General features: G+C 39.9%; 1 pseudogene; it reads left to right on the forward strand.

The window, feature by feature from the left end:
- Positions 1-7,503, forward strand: part of LOC149982665 (uncharacterized) — a 46,826-nt pseudogene extending 39,323 nt beyond the window's left edge.
- The last annotated feature ends 5,928 nt before the right edge of the window (positions 7,504-13,431 follow it).

The raw sequence follows: 13,431 nt of genomic DNA on the forward strand, positions 1-13,431 counted from the left end.
ATTAAATGCTGCTGTATTTCTACATTAAAAGCTGCTGTATTTCTGCATTAAATGCTGCAGTATTTCTACATTAAAAGCTTCTGTATTTCTACATTAAAAGCTGCTGTATTTCTACATTAAAAGCTTATGTTTTTCTACATTAAAAGCTGCTGTATTTCTACATTAAAAGCTTCTGTTTTTCTGCATTAAAAGCTGCTGTATTTCTACATTAAAAGCTGCTGTATTTCTACATTAAAAGCTGCTGTATTTCTGCATTAAAAGCTGCTGTTTTTCTATATTAAAAGCTTCTGTTTTTCTGCATTAAAAGCTGCTGTATTTCTACATTAAAAGCTGCTGTTTTTCTACATTGAAAGCTGCTGTTTTTCTATATTAAAAGCTTCTGTTTTTCTATATTAAAAGCTTCTGTTTTTCTACATTAAAAGCTTCTGTTTTTCTACGTTAAAAGCTGCTGTTTTTCTACGTTAAAAGCTGCTGTATTTCTACGTTAAAAGCTGCTGTTTTTCTGCATTAAAAGCTGCTATATTTCTACATGAAAAGCTCCTGTTTTTCTAGGTGAAATCTGCCTTATTTCTACGTTAAAAACTGCAGTATTTCTGCATTAAATGCTGCTGTATTTCTACATTAAAAGCTGCTGTATTTCTACGTTAAAAGTTCCTATATTTCTACAGTACATTAAAAGTTGCTATATTTCTACGTTAAAAGTTCCTATATTTCTACAGTACATTAAATGCTGCTGTTTTTCTACATTAAAAGCTGCTGTATTTCTACAGTACATTAAATGCTGCTGTTTTTCTACATTAAAAGCTGCTGTATATCTACATTAAATGCTGCTGTATTTCTGCATTGAAAGCTGCTGTATATCTACATTAAAAGCTCATGTTTTTCTACATTAAAATCAATGAATCAATCAAATGTGTTTATATAGCCCTTCGTACATCAGCTGATGTCGCAAAGTGCTATACAGGAACCCAGCCTAAAACCCCAAACAGCAAATAATGCAGATGTAGATGGCTAGGAAAAACTCCCTAGAAAGGCGTCTAGGAAGAAACCTAGAGAGGAACCAGGCTGTAAGGGGTGGCCAGTCCTCTTCTGGATGTGCCAGGTGGAGATTATGACAGAACAGGGCCAAGATGTTCAAACGTTCATAAATTACCAGCAGGGTCAGATAAGAATAATCACAGTGGTTGTAGAGGGTGCAACAGATCAGCACCTCAGGAGTAAATGTCAGTTGGCTTTTCATAGCCGATCATTCAAAGTTTAGAGACAGCAGGCGCGGTAGAGTGAGAGTCCAAAACAGCAGGCATTAGAAGCTCCTGTTCTGTTTTTCTACATTAAAAGCTGCTGTATTTATACATTAAAAGCTGCTGTTTTTCTGTACATTGAGATTGGACTTGTTAATGTAAAGCATCTGAACTGGACAGACAGTCGTGTGTATGCATGCGTGTGTAAATAAAACTACAGCTTATTTTGTATCCACGGTACATGAAACACTGAGTGTGTCCTGGCATGGCTTGTGTCTTTGTACATCTGGCAACCCAGAGGTTGTTTTGGACGGTTAATACCATCCAGACGAATGTGTCATAAACTAATCCCCCTCATCCTAATCTCCATAAATTTAGGCTAGAAAGCCAGAATATTTGATGAACAATCCATGATCCTTTCATTAAGGGGGAATTAACCTCGTGCCCCTAGATAAAACAAGTTTTCATTATATTTTATCAAACAATGCAAAGAAAGGATTGAAATGTATAGGTAAATGGGCTAAATCTCCCATAGAAGTTACACAAAGAAGCGAACCAACATAGTAGGACACATTACATGATATGGTACAATTTCCTCTTCCTGCAAATTCAAGTGGAGAGGAGATTCAACAACACCTGGAGGACAATGGAATTCAAAAAATATATTATTTATTGCTAAAAGTAGAAAGGTAAAAGCAATAAATATGTTTTTTACTTAATTCTGTAGTCCTCCAAGTGTTGCTGAATCTCCTCTCCACTTCAGTTTACTCCTCTATTCATGCACCTTGTTTGGGTCGTGGCAATGATCCCTTCCTTTTGGGCCATGCAAATTGAAAAATAATCCATTTGTTTTTACACTGCAAAAAATGTTCTGAGACCGTCATATTAAAAGTGATATCTGTTGAGAACACATGTTTGAGAAAGAAACATAATATTTTAAAGCTATAGCCATAACACAATGTGGGTTGTTCATGGAGCAAGGAATCAAATCAAATCACATTTTATTTGTCACGTGCGCCGAATACAACAGGTGTAGACCTTACAGTGAAATGCTTACTTACAGGTTCTGCAAAAAAGGTATTAGGTGAACAATAGGTAAGTAAAGAAATAAAACAACAGTAAAAAGACAGGCTATATACAGAGCGAGGCTATAAAAGTAGCAAGGCTCATACAGACACCGGTTGGTCGGCCCAATTGAGGTAGTATGTACATGAATGTATAGTCAAAGTGACTATGCATATATGATAAACAGAGAGTAGCAGCAGCGTAAAAGAGGGGTTGGATACAAATAGTCCGGGGAACCATTTGGTTACCTGTTCAGGAGTCTTATGGCTTGGGGGTAAAAACTGTTGAGAAGCCTTTTTGTCTTAGACTTGGCACTCCAGTACCACTTGCCATGAGATAGTAGAGAGAACAGTCTATGACCGGGGTGGCTGGGGTCTTTGACAATTTTTAGGGCCTTCCTCTGACACCGCCTGGTGTAGAGGTCCTGGATAGCAGGCAGCTTAGCCCCAGTGATGTACTGGGCCATACACACTACGCTCTGTAGTGCCTTGCGGTCAGAGGCCGAGCAATTGCTGTACCAGGCAGTGATGCAACTAGTCAGGATGCTATCGATGTTGCAGCTGTCGAACCTTTTGAGGATCTCAGGACCCATGCCAAATCTTTTTCGTTTCCTGAGGGGAAATAGGCTTTGTCGTGCCCTCTTCACGACTGTCTTGGTGTGCTTGGACCATTCTAGTTTGTTGTTGATGTGGACACCAAGGAACTTGAAGCTCTCAACTTGCTCCACTACAGCACCGTCGATGAGAATGTGGGCGTGCTCGGTCCTCCTTTTCCTGTAGTCCACAATCATCTCCTTAGTCTTGGTTACGTTGAGGGATAGGCTGTTATTCTGGCACCACCCGGCCAGGTCTCTGACCTCCTCCCTATAGGATGTCTCGTCACTGTTGTGTCGTCTGCAAACTTAATGATAGTGTTGGAGTCGTGCCTGGCCATGCAGTTGTGGGTGAACAGGGAGTACAGGAGGGGACTAAGCACGCACTCCTGGGGAGCTCTAGTGTTGAGGATCAGCGAGGCAGATGTGTTGCTACCTACCCTTACCACCTGGGGATGGCCTGTCAGGAAGTCCAGGATCCAGTTGCAGAGGGAGGTGTTTAGTCCCAGGGTCCTTAGCTTAGTGATGAGTTTTGAGGGCACTATGGTGTTGAACGCTGAGCTGTAGTCAATGAATAGCATTCTCACATGTGTTCCTTTTGTCCTGGTGGGAAAGGGCAGTGTGGAGTGCAATAGAGATTGCATCATCTGTGGGTCTGTTTGGGCGGTATGCAAATTTGTGTGGGTCTAGGGTTTCTAGGATAATGGTGTTGATGTGAGCCATACCCCTGTTGGATTGAGTTGGAAGATGTAGCATTCTCCTAGCCATTTGTGAGGACATCATACCCCTTAAAGATGTCAGGTGGATGGTTGACCACATCTGTGATCTGGTTGACCTCATCTGGAGGTGGACAAGGACACACTGTTTCTGTGTTGTTGTCTGGTGAAGACGCATTAAATGTATTTGGAAATCAAATCCATTCATGATGTGGACACATTTGAGAGATGATCTCTGGAAAAAAGCACAGGCACAGGACACATTTTGATACCAGGTGTGGACGCAAAGCTTGTGATCGGATTACTGTATGGATCATTTATTGATGTCATCCAGGTTTGGCCGGGTTAGGTTATTATTGTAAATAAGAACTTGGTCTTAACTGACTTCCCTAGTTAAATAAACGTTAAATAAAAAATATAATAATAAAAAATAAAAAAAATGGAATTTGAAAAGTGATTTCTAATCTAATACCATCTACAGCCCTGAATCTGAGGACTATCCATCTCCACTAGTTGTAGTTCCCTTTTCCTGTGGTTAATTAGTCCTCGGAGCAGGCTATTGGCCCAGCTTAGGCCCAACTATTACATCTGGCCAGTGCCATTCATTCTCAAGGTCATTGAGGAGAGAAAAACAATCGACTCGGTCACGTGGCACAGCAGACTGATTATTGGATTGTGCTCTGTTTGCTATCCGATCATACATCGCTTGTCATATTGGGTGTTCGCTGTGTTTCATAAATGGATCATATTTGAGAGGGAATGGTGGTAAAGTTTATCCTGTTGTAATGTAAGGAGGCTCAGATTGGCTTGTCCTTCAATGCTGTGCAAAGAGCTGACCTGAATGGCTATTTTGGTGGAATTTGGACTCTCATTTCTTGGGTTAGGCTAGGATAGTATCGTCACAGTGTTTGTTCTACTAATTAACTAATTAACCCTGTGGTGCCTGCAGTGCCAGTCGACAAGGTCGAGTAGGAAGTGTGTGTGTGGGAGGGAGACTAACAGATTCATGTTGAAATTAATATTTCTGATGTACTGTAGTGTCCGATGTGATGGTAGTCAATGATACTGTATGTTAAGCTGTGCACTGTGCAGGGACTAATTGATCAACAGTCAGACAGATAGATAGATAGATAGATAGATAGATAGATAGATAGATAGATAGATAGATAGATAGATAGATAGATAGATAGATAGATAGATAGATATGCCCACTGACTGACTTCCTGAACAATATGTTTTTATTCATATTCAAAATGTAGCATTTCAACTGATGATGCAGTACAACTGAGAACAGGGCTATGAGTCTGTCTGATATGTTGCATGTATTTTATTCAGGTGGAATCAAATATTACATGAAGACCAAAATATAACTGTTCATTTGGAATAAGAAGCAAAGATAAACAGTCTTTAGCTGCTTAGTTTTCTGTATTGTATTACCCTTTAAAAATAGCAGCACAATTGGCATTAGTAAAATATGTCTTTCCCAGCATTGTAATCTATGCAAAACCAAAATACACTGATGGAGGTCATTATTCAGCCTGTTCTCATAGACTAGACGTAACACAGTAAATGTGAATCCAGGACACTCAAATTAGTATGATATGTTACGTTTGGTATGGTAACATAAGACAGATGGTTATTTAAGGCAAAAATGAAAATAGTGTGGTTGGTCGGGTGTATAACTCAAACATCTTGCAACCAAAGGTCACAAGTTCAAATCTTATCAGGTACAACTTCGGAATTTTAGAAACTTTTCAGAAAACCCTTCCCCTAACTCCTAAACTGAACTGTGGTAATATATGGCATTCAGCAGATGTTTTTATCAAAGAGAAGTAAAGTCATTTGTGCATACATTTCACATACGGGTTGTAGCAGGAACCAAACACACTAACCTGGCATTACACACGCCATGCTCTACCCACTGAGCTACAAAGCACCTGTAACCTTCAACCTAACTCCTAGTCTAGCTAACGTTAGCCAGTTACTTAACGTTAGCCAGTTAGCTCAAATTCGTAATATATCATACATTTAGAAAATGTGTAACATATAATACCTTAACAAATTCATAACATATTGTACGTTTTGTAAATTCATAACATACAATACAAATTACATTTCGTAACATATCATACATCGACAAATTAATACATACCATACTAAACGTAACATATCATACTAAATTAAATGTCTCAGATTTACGTACAGAATAATATGACATGCTCCGACACCAGGATGCACTATTTGAACACTTTTACTACCTCCGGCCTATTATTACCAGTACAGTAGGGTGAGGGGTGAAAACAGGTTTCGGTCTCAGCTTATGACAAGACCTTAGGTAAGGTGATCACTGATACACTTGACAAAGTTCATACATTGGTTTAACAAATATATTGTTTATCATCTGACAGTGCGTCATGTCACAATCTGAATGGTACCGCCAGTGGTAGGACGGCAGAGCCAGGAGCGCTGCTTGTTTGAGAAGAGGTAGAAGAAAATGTGCTTTTTAGAGGGGTCCTTACGGAAATTGAATTCAATACCTTAATTGTAATTTGTCATATCCTCAAGGATGTTGCACACTTACACATTTCATCTATGCCTTTACGAGTAGATGCATACAAAAAGCAAATATCAACCACCAAAGTTTTGTTTTGAACAGTAACACAGCCAAACCACCCAAGATCATTGGCAGCTTCATCATTGACACTCTGATAATCAGGTGGGGGCTTAAAGGAGGAGGTGACATGACATACGGTGAACCAATAACTTAGCCTCTCTTTGTATCTGTCCATATAAGGTAATAACGAAAGACCCTTGGTTATAAAACTCAAGTGTCTCTTTCACCACAGTTAACATCTGTAAATATGGAGAACATTCGTATTGTCCTGATTGTCCTACATTGTAAGTACCTGCCTATCTACTAAGTTCTAAATAAATTATATTTATTTACGTCAACTCATATGTCTATCAAGACCAATCTAGGTAACTTTAAGTAAAGTGCTTTGTTACTTGTAACCAGCATGCATGAGCCCTTACGACTTCTAAGGCTTATCTTATGTGTAATGCATTTCTATGTTGCAATTATCCAATGCTGTTATTTAGTCAGGATCATGACAAGATAATATTACATTACAGATACTTATAATAAATCGTACAAGGTTATGTGACCATAGTAGGCCTGTCTGCATTAATAAGTCAATTGTTACGAAATGTGTTACTGTGTGTGACTAACCTAAAACAATGATAGGAAAGTCAGTAGGCTCTATGGTCATGTCTGTTTCTCCACTGGTCTCTCCAGTGTTCTCCAGTCCACTGGCTCTCTCTGACCAAACTGTGACCAGAGTCGTCAGACCTGGGGACAAGGTCACTCTGTTCTGCAGTGTAGAACACAAACAGCAAACAGTGTGGTATGGACAAACAGAGCAACAAGCTTCCCTTCGTCATCATCTCAGCCAAACAGTCTATTGTTAGCCCGAAGGAAGTTCTAAATCAATTCTACAAAGGCTTTAACAACCGCTCCCCCACAACGGTGGAATACAACCGCTCCCCCATACAACCGCTCCATCAGTCTGACCATCGACAACATGACTGAGTCTTTTCTAGCGCTTTATTATTGTACCTCAGGAGTTGGTGGCATGACTGTTGTTGGATCAGGTCACATTATTGCATTTGATGGTACAGTATGTTCTCTTCAGCATCCCATTATGGTTTCATATTTGCTTCTCTCAACTATTGACAATTTTGTGTTGCAATTTTGTGTTGAGTCTTCAATATGTCTTCCTGAGTCTTCTGGGCAGTCCTGGGTGCTGACGGCCATTTTGTGTTCTCTCAGTGCTGCTGTCGCTGCTCTGCTCGCCTTTTTTGGACCTGGATGTTTGAGAGAAAAGGCTAAAGTTCATTCTCAAAACTTCAAACACCCTTTATGTATTATGAACATATTTTTTTATCAAATATGTTACAATGTTATTTTTTTTAAACTGGTCAATCAATAACACAATAAGTTTACTGCTATAACCCTAACACCCTAATTAATAATATATGCATAACACTTTTTGAATCACATGATGACAACAGTTTCTTTGTACCCACAGGAAAAAAATGAACTTGAGCGCCCGAAAATAGATCAGAGACCCAACGACGGTGTGCAGGTATGTAGGTATTTACTTTTACTTTATAAAATGTTGTTTTACAGGGACAGTGCACATTAATCAAAATTACTGTAAAAGTGCTCGTTTTACTGTAATCCCTGGGAAGGTTATTAAAAACATACAAACAGACAATGAGCACCAGCAGAGCAGCACAGAATACAACTGATAAAATAATGTATATGTTGAAAGATAATGATAAAATAATTGCACTCTGATACCTCTGAATTGTATGAACTTGATTATAACCATAAAATTATAATCTGATGATGTGTGTAGTTTTAGTCAGAATTAGGTTAAACAATGTATCTGTATAGTGGAAAAACACAGACTGTCTGAGCAAGGCGTAGCTCAGGATTTGAACTTGTATGTAGGGGCCTAGGAAAATACTGAAGAACTGTAAGGGTTTTCCTCTTGTGGTGAAGGAGAAGCGGACCAAAACGCAGCATGGTGATGATTCATGTTTGTTTAATAAAGAAAAAACTATACATGAATAAACTACAAAATAAGAAAAGTGAAAACCTAAACAGTCCTATCTGGTGCAAACACAGAGACAGGAACAATCACCCACAAAACGCAACACCAAACAGGCTACCTAAATATGGTTCCCAATCAGAGACAATGACTAACACCTGCCTCCGATTGAGAACCATATCAGGCCAAACATAGAAATAGACAAACCAGACACACAACATAGAATGCCCACCCAGCTCACATCCTGACCAACACTAAAACAAGGAAAACACACACGAACGATGGTTAGAACGTGACAAGGACAATTAAAACTGTGTTTGGACCGACCTGGCTAGGCCTCTGAGGAACCTATGAGAGCATAGGGAGTACTTCTCAAGGTCTCCCTAATCTCGGGGGAATGGAACTGTCGGCTGGGCAGTGATACACAGTGGCGAGAACTATGGAGAAGGATAAAACTCATCTACTGTTTGTATGTGCGTTGGATACCTACTGTTTGTGTGGAAGTATGTGCGTAGGATACCTACTGTTTGTGTGGAAGTATGTGCGTAGGATACCCACTGTTTGTGTGGAAGTATGTGCGTAGGATACCCACTGTTTGTGTGGAAGTATGTGCGTAGGATACCCACTGTTTGTGTGGAAGTATGTGCGTAGGATATCTACTGTTTGTGTGGAAGTATGTGTGTAGGATACCCACTGTTTGTGTGGAAGTATGTGCGTAGGATACCCACTGTTTGTGTGGAAGTATGTGCGTAGGATACCTACTGTTTGTGTGTAAGTATGTGCGTAGGATACCCACTGTTTGTGTGTAAGTATGTGCGTAGGATACCCACTGTTTGTGTGGATGTATGTGAGTAGGATACCCACTGTTTGTGTGGATGTATGTGCATAGGATATCTACTGTTTGTGTGGAAGTATGTGATTAGGATACCCACTGTTTGTGTGGAAGTATGTGCGTAGGATACCTACTGTTTGTGTGGAAGTATGTGAGTAGGATACCTACTGTTTGTGTGGAAGTATGTGCATAGGATACCCACTGTTTGTGTGGAAGTATGTGCGTAGGATATCTACTGTTTGTGTGGAAGTATGTGTTTAGGATACCTACTGTTTGTGTGGAAGTATGTGATTAGGATACCCACTGTTTGTGTGGAAGTATGTGATTAGGATACCTACTGTTTGTGTGGAAGTATGTGCGTAGGATACCCACTGTTTGTGTGGAAGTATGTGATTAGGATACCTACTGTTTGTGTGGAAGTATGTGATTAGGATACCTACTGTTTGTGTGGAAGTATGTGCGTAGGATACCTACTGTTTGTGTGGAAGTATGTGATTAGGATACCTACTGTTTGTGTGGAAGTATGTGATTAGGATACCTACTGTTTGTGTGGAAGTATGTGAGTATGATATCCACTGTTTGTGTGGAAGTATGTGCGTAGGATACCCACTGTTTGTGTGGAAGTATGTGCGTAGGATACCCACTGTTTGTGTGGAAGTATGTGCGTAGGATACCTACTGTTTGTGTGGATGTATGTGCGTAGGATACCCACTGTTTGTGTGGAAGTATGTGCGTAGGATACCTACTGTTTGTGTGGATGTATGTGCGTAGGATACCCACTGTTTGTGTGGAAGTATGTGAGTATGATATCCACTGTTTGTGTGGAAGTATGTGCGTAGGATACCCACTGTTTGTGTGGAAGTATGTGCGTAGGATACCTACTGTTTGTGTGGATGTATGTGCGTAGGATACCCACTGTTTGTGTGGAAGTATGTGCGTAGGATACCTACTGTTTGTGTGGATGTATGTGCGTAGGATACCCACTGTTTGTGTGGAAGTATGTGATTAGGATACCTACTGTTTGTGTGGAAGTATGTGATTAGGATACCTACTGTTTGTGTGGAAGTATGTGATTAGGATACCTACTGTTTGTGTGGAAGTATGTGCGTAGGATACCCACTGTTTGTGTGGAAGTATGTGCGTAGGATACCCACTGTTTGTGTGGAAGTATGTGCGTAGGATACCCACTGTTTGTGTGGAAGTATGTGCGTAGGATACCCACTGTTTGTGTGGAAGTATGTGCGTAGGATACCCACTGTTTGTGTGGAAGTATGTGCGTAGGATACCCACTGTTTGTGTGGAAGTATGTGCCTAGGATACCTACTGTTTGTGTGGAAGTATGTGAGTAGGATACCTACTGTTTGTGTGGAAGTATGTGCGTAGGATACCCACTGTTTGTGTGGAAGTATGTGCCTAGGATACCTACTGTTTGTGTGGAAGTATGTGATTAGGATACCCACTGTTTGTGTGGAAGTATGTGATTAGGATACCTACTGTTTGTGTGGAAGTATGTGCGTAGGATACCCACTGTTTGTGTGGAAGTATGTGCCTAGGATACCTACTGTTTGTGTGGAAGTATGTGATTAGGATACCTACTGTTTGTGTGGAAGTATGTGTTTAGGATACCTACTGTTTGTGTGGAAGTATGTGATTAGGATACCCACTGTTTGTGTGGAAGTATGTGATTAGGATACCTACTGTTTGTGTGGAAGTATGTGATTAGGATACCTACTGTTTGTGTGGAAGTATATGAGTAGGATACCCACTGTTTGTGTGGAAGTATGTGCGTAGGATACCCACTGTTTGTGTGGAAGTATGTGCGTAGGATACCTACTGTTTGTGTGGAAGTATGTGATTAGGATACCCACTGTTTGTGTGGAAGTATGTGCGTAGGATACCTACTGTTTGTGTGGAAGTATGTGCGTAGGATACCTACTGTTTGTGTGGAAGTATGTGCGTAGGATACCCACTGTTTGTGTGGAAGTATGTGCGTAGGATACCTACTGTTTGTGTGGATGTATGTGCGTAGGATACCCACTGTTTGTGTGGAAGTATGTGCGTAGGATACCTACTGTTTGTGTGGATGTATGTGCGTAGGATACCCACTGTTTGTGTGGAAGTATGTGCGTAGGATATCTACTGTTTGTGTGGAAGTATGTGATTAGGATACCTACTGTTTGTGTGGAAGTATGTGATTAGGATACCTACTGTTTGTGTGGAAGTATGTGATTAGGATACCTACTGTTTGTGTGGAAGTATGTGATTAGGATACCTACTGTTTGTGTGGAAGTATGTGCGTAGGATACCCACTGTTTGTGTGGAAGTATGTGCGTAGGATACCCACTGTTTGTGTGGAAGTATGTGCGTAGGATACCTACTGTTTGTGTGGAAGTATGTGCGTAGGATACCCACTGTTTGTGTGGATGTATGTGCATAGGATACCTACTGTTTGTGTGGAAGTATGTGCGTAGGATACCCACTGTTTGTGTGGAAGTATGTGCGTAGGATACCCACTGTTTGTGTGGAAGTATGTGCGTAGGATACCCACTGTTTGTGTGGAAGTATGTGCGTAGGATACCTACTGTTTGTGTGGAAGTATGTGCGTAGGATACCTACTGTTTGTGTGGATGTATGTGCGTAGGATACCCACTGTTTGTGTGGAAGTATGTGCGTAGGATACCTACTGTTTGTGTGGAAGTATGTGAGTAGGATACCCACTGTTTGTGTGGAAGTATGTGCGTATGATACCTACTGTTTGTGTGGAAATATGTGAGTAGGATACCTACTGTTTGTGTGGAAGTATGTGAGTAGGATACCCACTGTTTGTGTGGAAGTATGTGAGTAGGATACCCACTGTTTGTGTGGAAGTATGTGAGTAGGATACCTACTGTTTGTGTGGAAGTATGTGAGTATGATATCCACTGTTTGTGTGGAAGTATGTGAGTAGGATACCTACTGTTTGTGTGGAAGTATATGAGTAGGATACCCACTGTTTGTGCACAGCAATAAAATGGATGTATTTGTATAATGGACTTTAGAACATTCTCTAAATAAACTGTACTAAACTGTACATAAACTGAGTCTTTGACTAATTATTATTAAACCCATGGTCTTACAAACCTTGGGGATTGGTCAAAGCTATTGATTGATTGATAGTTATTATCATTGGGATTGAAAATTCTCGTGACAACAACAGGACACAATAAGATAATAGCTTCATCATCCCCATATGGAAATGTTCATTGTCGTACTATGCATATATATATACTGTATATAAAAACTATTTAGACAAGAACATACACTGACAATTAAGGAAGAAGATGTATAATTCATGAGGGCACTCTTAGTCAACTACAATGTCACACTTGTAGGCCAGCCACACAAACAGGAGTGTGCAAAGTTGTCATCAAGGCAAAGGGTGGCTATTTGAAGAATGTTGTTGTTTAACACTTTTTTGGTTACGACATGATTCCACATCTGTTATTTCATAGTTTTGATGTCTTCACTATTATTCTACATTGTAGAAAATAGAACAAATAAAGAAAAAACATTGAATGACTTGTTGTTATAAAACATTTGACCGGAAGTATATATATATATATATATATATATATATATATATATATATATATATATATACACTACTATACACTACTTGGAACATATTTGTTACAGATTGGTAATAGCAAAAATAGATAAATAATGATACTAAATGGATGACAAACCCAAGTCTATTTTACTGGTCATCGGTTGTTGAATGTGTTCCTGTAGAAAAGGTGTGAACCCACAAAGTGAAACATACTTTGCAACCAGCCAGGAGAGTATCACCAGTAACAGGAAGTCTGCTCACATACTAAACTACTATCAAATGTTTCTCAAAGATTTTACACTTTGTCTGAATTTTGTCTTAATGTAAAACTTTATTATTAAAGATTGCATTTACTTGCCATTATTGTCATTATTACAGGTCTAGAACATGGTCCCAGCAATGATAAAGTAAAGCCCCGCCTTATCTCAGCTCACGGGTCACCATAGCAGCACCCACCCGTAGCACGCACTCCAGCAGGTATATCTCACTGGTCATCCCCAAAGCCAATTTTTCATTTGGCTGCCTTTCCTTCCAGTTCTCTGCTGCCAATGACTGGAACGAAATGCAAAAATCACTGAAGCTGAAGACTCATATCTCCCTCACTAGCTTTAAGCACCAGCTGTCAGAGCAGCTCACAGATCACTGCACCTGTACATAGCCCATCTGTAAATAGCCCATCCAACTACCTCATCCCCATACTGTATTTATTTATTTATCTTGCTCCTTTGCACCCCAGTATCTCTACTTGCACATTTATCTTCTGCACATCTACCATTCCAG

Source organism: Oncorhynchus mykiss, chromosome 7, assembly GCF_057628025.1.
Source record: "Oncorhynchus mykiss isolate SJ-2025 chromosome 7, ASM5762802v1, whole genome shotgun sequence".
Lineage (NCBI taxonomy): Eukaryota > Metazoa > Chordata > Actinopteri > Salmoniformes > Salmonidae > Oncorhynchus > Oncorhynchus mykiss.